The following is an 8,148-nucleotide window of genomic DNA, read 5'->3' as shown; positions in this document are numbered from 1 at the left end:
CTACACAGACACAGCCAGCTCCTCCAGAAACCCAGGCAGCACCTACGCAGATTCAGACATTCCTACACATACTCAGACACTCCTACACAGACTCAGGCATCTCCTATACAGACCCAGGCAAACCTGACACAGAGTCAGGCAGCCCCTAACCAAACCCACGCATTTTCTACACAGTCGCAGACAGCCCCTATCCAGAAACAAACTGCACCTACAAACTCAATGAGCTCCTGCACCAGGGGTGAGCAAACTACAAACCACCGGCCATATTCTCTGGAGCTCGACATTGGTCTGAGTCTTGCAAGCATGAGGTGGGAGGGGGTTGGAGAGGGAGCTGGAGTGTTCACTCAGGGTTACTGCAGCCTGGGAGTAGGCTGTGACCCTGAACTGGGGCAATTAAAAGAAAAAGGCTAGCTGGACTGCTGCTATATGTCTGTTGCAGATCTGCTTCCATTTACTCTATGTAAATAAAATCCTCCAGACAAATTAAACCTATAACAGTGGAAATTGCAAAAAATTATATATAATTGAGGTTGCACAATAAACCTTGCATCATATCAGCACCAATCACTCAGTCTGTAATCGCTGACAATGAAAGGCAATAGTTGGCAAAATGAGTCATCATTTGTCTTAGAAATATGAAAAAATAATTTAAGGTTAGTTTAAATTTTATATATTATAATGTAAACCTACAAATGCGAGAGGCCAAAAATCACAGGGACATTCATCCTGCCGCTCTGATTGCTATCACATGTATTGCTGTTCTATTACTGCAGGATATTTAAAACTATATCATTTTAGGAATACATTTTCAAATAATATTATGTTCCAATTTTAATAATTAACTATACAATACTATATTGATAGCAAACAGAATTGTTTGCTCCATTCTCAGAACCCAGAGTACGAAGGCAGGGAAGTTCTCATCGTCCTCTTAGACACGGGAGTGGATCCGAAGCAAATAGCACGCAATTGTAGTTTAGGCCTGGCGTATCCTCAGGCTCACGCATTCAGCACACTACACATATAACATTGTCACATCAAACACTCTCAGGGCAGGTGCAGCATAGGTTCGATACCGAGTAAAGCTCCCTCGAACGTTTCCCATCAAACACTCCGAGGAAAGGTACATCTCGAGTTAGATACAGAGTAAAACTTCCCTCTACACTGTCACAAGAAACAATACCAGTGCAGAGAGAGCAGGGTTTAGACACAGAGAAATTCTGCCTCTACAGAGTTCTATCAACATTCCCAGGGCAGGTAAAACATGGGTTAAATAGAGAGTAAAGCTCCCTCTACAATGTTCCATCAAACACCCCCAGTGTATGTTCAGCATGGGTTAGCTATAGAGTAAAGCTCCGTGTAAACTCTCCTGTCACACATTCCCAGGGCAGGTACAGCACGGGTTAGATACAGAATAATGCTTCCTCTCCACAGTCCCATCATACACTCCCAGGGCAGTTACAGCACGGGGTTAAGTACAGAGGAACTGTCCCATCAAACACTCTCAGGGAAGGTACAGCATGAAATAGGTAAACTGTAAAACTTCCTCCACACAGCACCATTAAAGACTTCCAGGGCAAGTACCGCAGTAGTTAGATACAGAGTAAAACTCCTTGTAAATTCTCCCTACAAACACTCCCAATGCAGTTGCAGCACGGTTTAGATACAGATTAACGCTCCCTCTACACTGTCCCATCATGCACCACCAGTGCCGGTACAGCACAGGTTATAAGCTCCCTATGTCTGTGTATGAGTTTATGTGTCTGTGTTTCAGCTCCGTGTGTCATGGCTTATATTCAGTTTATAGCTCTCCCTAGTCAAACATCCCCAGGGCAGTTACAGCATGGGTTGGACACAGAATAATACTCCTCTACACTGTTGCATCAAACATTCCGAGGACAGGTACAGCCCGGGTTAGAGAAATCCTGTCTCATGGCTGGAGCTTCCTGGGTCAATGTAGGAGCTCTCTGTGTTTGTGTAGGAGCTTCTAGTGTCTGTAAACGAGTTGTCTGGGCCTCAACAATGAGCTGTCTGGGTCTTTGCTGATGCAGCCTGTGTCTGTGTAGGTGCTCCCCTTGTCTGTGTAGGACCTGTCTGGGTATATTTAGGTGTTGTCTGTGTCAGTGTAGGAACTGTCTGTGTTTGTGTAGGAGCTTCTAGTGTCTGTAAACGAGTTGTCTGGGCCTCTACAATGAGCTGTCTGGGTCTTTCCTGATGCAGCCTGGGTCTGTGTAGGTGCTCCCCTTGTCTGTTTAGGGCCTGTCTGTGTATGATTAGGTGTTGTTGGTGTCAGTGCAGGAGCTGTCTGTTTTTCTGTAGGACATGCCTGGGTCTGTGATGGAGCTGTTGGATCTCTGTAGGTGCTGATAGGCCTCGGTGGGAGCTTCCTGTGTCCGTGGAATGTGTTTTCTCAGTCTGTCAATGGAACTAGCTTGCTCTGCAGAGGAGCATTCTGAGCCTGTCCAGGAACCTTTTGGAGCCGTGTTCAGCGGTCTTTGTCTGAGTAGTTGTTCATTTTGTCTTTGTAGGAGTGCCTGTATCCGCGTTACACCTCCTTTTGTCAAGGATTTAGCTGGCTGAGTTTATGTCGGATCTGCTTGGATTTGTGTATGAGCTTTCTATGAGCTTTCTGGGTCTTGGTAGGTGCTGTTTTCGTCTGTGTAGGAGTTGTCTTAGACTGTGTATGATCTCCCTTTGTCTATTTAGCAGCTGTCTGGCTTTATGCAGGAATTGTCTGTTTTAGTCCAGAAGCTGTCTGGCTCTGTGTAGGAGCTGTTTGTGTCCGTTTATGTACTGTCTGGACCTCTAAATGAGTGCGGTTTAAACAGAGTGCTGCGAGTTGTGTGAGTCAGGGAGTCTTAACTGTTTGCTAGAATCAAAAGTTTGTTTGTTTCACATTTACTGTTACTGATTACTGTTTAAAATCATATTTCCCTGCTTTAAACAGGGTTATAAAGAGATATCCAAGGGCTACAATTCATAGTGTGGCGATGCCGGTGTTGGACTGGGGTGGACAAATGTAAGAAGTCACACAACATCAGGTTATAGTCCAACAGTTTTATTTGAAATCACAAGCTTTCGGAGCACTGCTCCTTCGTCAGGTGAAATGGAGAGATGCATAAAGACACAGCTTATATAGTCAGAGAATAATGCCAGATGATTACAGGTAATCTTTCTAACTGCCATTTATCACAGCTCGGCAGGGAGATAATCACATCAATCAAAGGTGTGAATGGTGTCCCAATAGGTTAGTCAGGAAAACATTACATCAAAGAACAATGAGGTGGGGTCACAATGGGTCAAGTGTTGCAGATGCTGGGGTCTGTATGAAAAACAAAAAACAGACAAAAATCTTTTATTTTGCTGGAAATCACAGCAGGTCCGGCCGCATCTGTTTAGAGAGAACAAGCCAACGATGACTCGAGGCTTTTTAAAGAGACAGGACCAGTCATACAAGCTTCGTAAAGAGACACCACCAGTCACACAGGCTTTTTAAAGAGACAGGACCAGTCATACAGGCTTCTTAAAGAGACAGGACCAGTCACACAGGCTTTATAAAGAGACAGGACCAGTTACACAGGCTTTTTCAAGAGACAGGACAAATCACACAGGCTTTATAAAGAGACAGGACCAGTCGCACAGGCTTTTTAAATAGACAGGACCAGTCACACAGGCTTTATAAAGAGACAGGACCAGTCACACAGGCTGTATAAAGAGACAGGACCAGTTACACAGGCTTTTTCAAGAGACAGGACAACTCACACAGGCTTCTTAAAGAGACAGGACCAGTCACACAGGCTTTTTAAAGAGACAGGACCAGTCACACGGGCTTTTTAAAGAGACAGGACCAGTCACACAGGCTTCTTAAAGAGACAGGACCAGTCACACAGGCTTTTTAAAGAGACAGGACCAGTCACACAGGCTTTTTAAAGAGACAGGACCAGTCACACAGGCTTTTTAAAGAGACAGGACCAGTCACACAGTATTTTTTAAGAGGCAGGACTAATGACAGTCTTTTTAAAGAGGCAGGACTTGTCACATATTCTTTTTGAAGAGGCGGGGCTAGTCACACAGTCATAGAGTCATAGAGTCATAGAGTCATAGAGATTTACAGCATAGAAAGAGGCCCTTCGGCCCATCGCGTCTGCGCCGCCCATCCATCCCTGTCCAGTCTAATCCCATTTTCCAGCATTTGGTCCATAGCCTTGTATGCAATGGCATTTCAAGTGCTCATCCAAATGCTTCTTGAATGTTGTGAGGGTTCCTGCCTCCACCACCCTTTCAGGCATTGAGTTCCACATTCCAACCACCCTCTGGTTGAAAAAGTTCCTCCTCAAATCCCCTCTAAATCTCCTGCCCCTTACCCTGAATCTATGCCCCCTTGTTATTGACCCCCCCACTAAGGGGAAAAGCTCCTCTTTATCTACCCTATCTATGCCCCTCATTATTTTGTACACCTCAATCAGGTCCCCCCTCAGCCTTCTCTGCTCCAAGGAAAACAACTCCAGCCAGTCCAGCCTCTCTTCATAGCTGAGGCGCTCCATCCCAGGTAACATCCTGGTGAATCTTCTCTGCACCCTCTCCAAAGCAATCACATCCTTCCTATAGTGAGGCGACCAGAACTGCACACAGTACTCCAGCTGTGGCCTCACCAGCGTTTTGTACAGCTCCATCATAACCTCCCTGCTCTTATATTCTATGCCTCGGCTAATGAAGGCAAGTATCCCATATGCCTTTTTAACCACCTTATCTACCTGCTCCGCTGCCTTCAGGGATCTATGTACATGTACACCAAGGTCCCTCTGACCCTCTGTACTTCCTAGGGTCCTACCACTCATTGTGTATTCCCTTGCCTTATTTGCCCGTCCAAAATGCATCACCTCGCACTTTTCAGGGTTAAATTCCATTTGCCACTTTTCCGCCCATCTGACCAACCCGTTTATATCGTCCTGTAGCCGGAGGCTTTCCTCCTCGCAATTTACCACCCCACCAATTTTCGTGTCATCTGCGAACTTACTGATCATACCTTTTACATTTTCATCCAAATCATTTATGTAGATCACAAACAATAAGGGACCCAGCACCGATCCCTGAGGTACCCCACTGGACACAGGCTTCCAGCCAGAAAAGCAGCCTTCGACCATCACCCTCTGCCTCCTGCCACTCAGCCAGTTTAGGATCCAATGCGCCAAGGCACCCTGGATCCCATGGGCTCTTACCTTCTTGACCAGTCTCCTATGCGGGACTTTGTCAAAAGCTTTACTGAAGTCCATGTACACCACATCCACAGCATTTCCCTCATCCACCCCACTAGTCACCCCTCGAAAAATTCGATCAGATTTGTTAGACATGATTTACCCTTAACAAAGCCATGCTGACTATCCCCGATTAATCCTTGCCTCTCCAAGTGGAGATTAATTTTGTCCCTCAGAATTTTTTCCAATAATTTCCCCACCACAGATGTTAGACTCACTGGCCTGTAATTCCCTGGTTTATCCCTGCTACCCTTCTTGAATAATGGTACTACGTTAGCTGTTCTCCAGTCCTCTGGTACATCCCCTGTGGCCAGAGAGGTTCTGAAAATTAGTGTCAGAGCCCCTGCAATCTCCTCCCTTGCCTCCCACAGCAGCCTGGGATACATCTCGTCCGGGCCTGGGGATTTATCCACTTTTTGGCCCGCTAAAACCGCTAGCACCTCCTCCCTCTCGATGCTAATATGTTCAAGTATGTCACAGTCCCCTTGCCCGATTTCTATGTCTGCATCGTCTTTCTCCATAGTGAACACAGATGCAAAAAATTCATTTAAAACCCTGCCTACATCCTCTGGCTCTACACACAGATTGCCACTTTGGTCCCTAATGGGCCCTACCCTTTCCCTGGTTATCCTCTTGCCCTTAATATACTTATAAAACATCTTAGGATTTTCCTTTATTTTGCTCGCCAGTGTTATTTCATGGCCCCTCCTCGCCCTCCTAATTTCTTTTTTAAGTGTGCCCCTGCACTTTTTATACTCCTCTAGGGCTTCATCTGTCTTTAGTCTTATGTAACTGCCAAAAGCCCCCCTCTTATTTCTAATGCATTTTTGTATATCCCTTGTCATCCAAGGTTCCCTTTGCTTGTTGGTCCCACCCTTGACCTTTACAGGAACATGTTGGCGTTGTACTCTCTCTATTTCCCTTCTGAAAGTCTCCCACTGTTTTGATGTGGATTTTCCTATAAGCAGCTGCTCCCAGTCCACTTTGGCCAGATCCTGCCTTATCATATTAAAATCGGCCTTCCCCCAATTTAGAACCCTTATTTCCGGGCCGTCTTTGTCTTTTTCCATGACCACCTTAAATCTCACCGAATTATGGTCACTGTCGCCAAAATGCTCTCCTACTGACACTTCCACCACTTGCCCGGCTACATTCCCCAGAATTAGGTCCAGTACCGCCCCCTCTCTTGTAGGACTTTCTACATGTTGGCTCAAAAAGCTCTCCTGGATGCACTTTAAGAATTCTGCACCCTCTAAGCCTTTCACACTCTGACTGTCCCAATTTATATTGGGGAAGTTGAAATCCCCCACTATTATTACCCTATTATTTTCGCACTTCTCGGAGATTTGCCTACATATCTGTTCCTCTATCTCCCCCTGACTGTTTGGGGGCCTATAGTACACTCCCAGCAAAGTGCTTGCCCCTTTTTTGTTTTTAAGTTCTACCCATATGGCCTCATTAGAGGAACCCGCTAATATATCATCCCTCCTTACAGCAGTAATTGACTCCTTAATTAATATTGCAACACCCCCTCCCCTTTTACACCCCCCTCTGTCTCGCCTGAAGATTCTATACCCCGGAATATTGAGCTGCCAGTCCTGACCCTCCCTCAACCATGTCTCCGTGATAGCAACAATATCGTACTCCCATGTGTTCAACAACACTTTCAGTTCATCCACCTTATTTGCAAGACTCCTTGCATTGAAATAAATGCCTTCCAGCCCTGCCATATTCTCTTTTGCCTTCACATATTTGCTCTGCCTTCCCAGCTGACTTGTTTTTCCCTCTGTATTTGGCCGTAAATCACCCCCTACTATAGCTCCACTCTGTACCCCAACCCCCTGCCAAGTTAGTTTAAACCCTCCCCAGCAGTGCTAGCAAACCTCCCCGCAAGGATATTGGTTCCCCCCTGGTTCAGGTGTAAACAGTCCGACTTGTACAAGTCCCACCTTTCCCAGAAGCAGACCCAGTGATCCAGGAAACTAAAGCCCTCCCCCTTGCACCATCCCTTTAGCCACGCTTAAAGAGGCAGGACTAGTCACACAGTCATTCTAGAGAGGCACGACTAGTCATACCGTCTTTTTAAAGAGGCAGGACTAGTCACACAGTCTTCATAAAGAGGCAGGACTAGTCATACGGTCTTTTTAAAGAGGCAGGACCAGAAAACAGGCGCATTATTGAGACAGGACCAGTCACACAGGCTTTTTACAGAGACAGGCCCAGTCACGCAGGCTTTTTAAAGAGACAGGACCAGGCACACAGGCTTTATAAAGAGACAGGCCCAGTCACGCAGGCTTTTTAAAGAGACAGGACCAGTCACACAGGCTTTATAATGAGACAGGACCAGTCACACAGACTTTATAAACAGACAGGCCCAGTCACGCAGGCTTTTTAAAGAGACAGGACCAGTCACACATGTAGTGTATGTGCCTTTAAGAGCCCCAGGTGTGATTTAATGCTGGTAATTGCCACTCGGGCTATATAAGCCTGTATATTGTGTATATCCATTAGAAACCCCCCCCCCAGACCATGCTTAGTAAATACCTATGAACCAACTCCTTTCTTCAGTGTCTTTATCAACACACGGACACTAAAGTGGCGATGAAGTGGAAAAGGACTTACCTGCAATTCGGCAGCACCTCAAGGACATCGATTCCTCGGGCGTCCTGAAGACTCAAGGAAGTGAGAGAGGCTGTGGTTTCACCAGCTGCCCAAGCTGGTGGCAGGTACTACGCTAATCCTTCCTGGGCATCAGGCTGGGGCTCCGGCAGCTGGCTCTGCAGCTGAGACAGGCAGCGAAATTGGAGGCAAGCAATAACGGACTGGGAGGGAGCACTCGGGAGATGGCCGGCGCGGCAAGCAGGTCAGCATTCAGACCTGGAGAGAAACTCCG

The sequence above is a fragment of the Somniosus microcephalus genome, unplaced genomic scaffold (genome assembly GCF_052327205.1).
Source record: "Somniosus microcephalus isolate GS21.2 unplaced genomic scaffold, FLI_Smic_1.0 unresolved_chr3, whole genome shotgun sequence".
Lineage (NCBI taxonomy): Eukaryota > Metazoa > Chordata > Chondrichthyes > Squaliformes > Somniosidae > Somniosus > Somniosus microcephalus.
Note: the sequence above shows the minus strand (reverse complement) of the source record.